Source organism: Seriola lalandi, unplaced genomic scaffold (assembly GCF_002814215.2).
Source record: "Seriola lalandi dorsalis isolate HSWRI2012SDOR001 ecotype SW California unplaced genomic scaffold, Sedor1 jcf7180002054829, whole genome shotgun sequence".
Lineage (NCBI taxonomy): Eukaryota > Metazoa > Chordata > Actinopteri > Carangiformes > Carangidae > Seriola > Seriola lalandi.
Window position 1 is genome coordinate 1096414 of NW_019525382.1, and position 705 is coordinate 1097118.

The following is a 705-nucleotide window of genomic DNA, read 5'->3' on the forward strand; positions in this document are numbered from 1 at the left end:
ACAGGGTTTTAAACATAAGGCAACAGCATCTTCTCATTTAAAGCACAAAAATATATGTATACTTGTTCACTGCTGCGCACAGCTTTCAGGGTGAAATTGGACAATGGTCGTCATCATCATCAACAAGATGTAATCTACTGTAGAGCCACCAGGGCTGAAAGTAATACTCTTTCAGAGCTGATGCTACAACAGTAATGACTGTTTGAAGGCCTTTTCCCCTCTCCCATCTCAGATATTTACCACAGAGTCACTCTGTCAGAGATTTAACCTCCACAGGGAGTCAGGACACGACAGGGTCATCAGCTAGGTTTGTTGTCTTGTTGTCCTGTGCGGGGGTTGACATCATACCAGGTGAAGCGCAGTCTGCTGACCAACTGTGTCACACCTTCTTCATTCATTGTCCAAATCCAGCTTAGGCAGAGTTTCCTGGCAGTGTAGAAAACACAGCTTAGTTGACACACATCACGCTGATAAGCCCTTCACCTTTAGAGAGACGGTCAGAAAGTGCTGTTTAAGAAAAGCTGCCACACGTTTCAAATCAAGGAACCTAAACAAACAATATTGGATTTTTGAAGCATAACAGAGCGGCATACACTACTACACTGGGACAAAACAAATGTGTGTGTGTGTGTGTGTGTGTTTGTGTGTGTATATATATATATATATTTATATATATATATATATATATATAGGGCTATATATATA

The 705-nt window shown here is 40.9% G+C and overlaps 1 protein-coding gene across 1 annotated transcript in view; it reads right to left on the reverse strand.

Moving 5' to 3' along the window:
* Nucleotides 1-705, reverse strand: part of LOC111670017 (low-density lipoprotein receptor-related protein 8-like) — a 20699-nt gene that overhangs the window by 4503 nt on the left and 15491 nt on the right. The window lies entirely within an intron of this gene.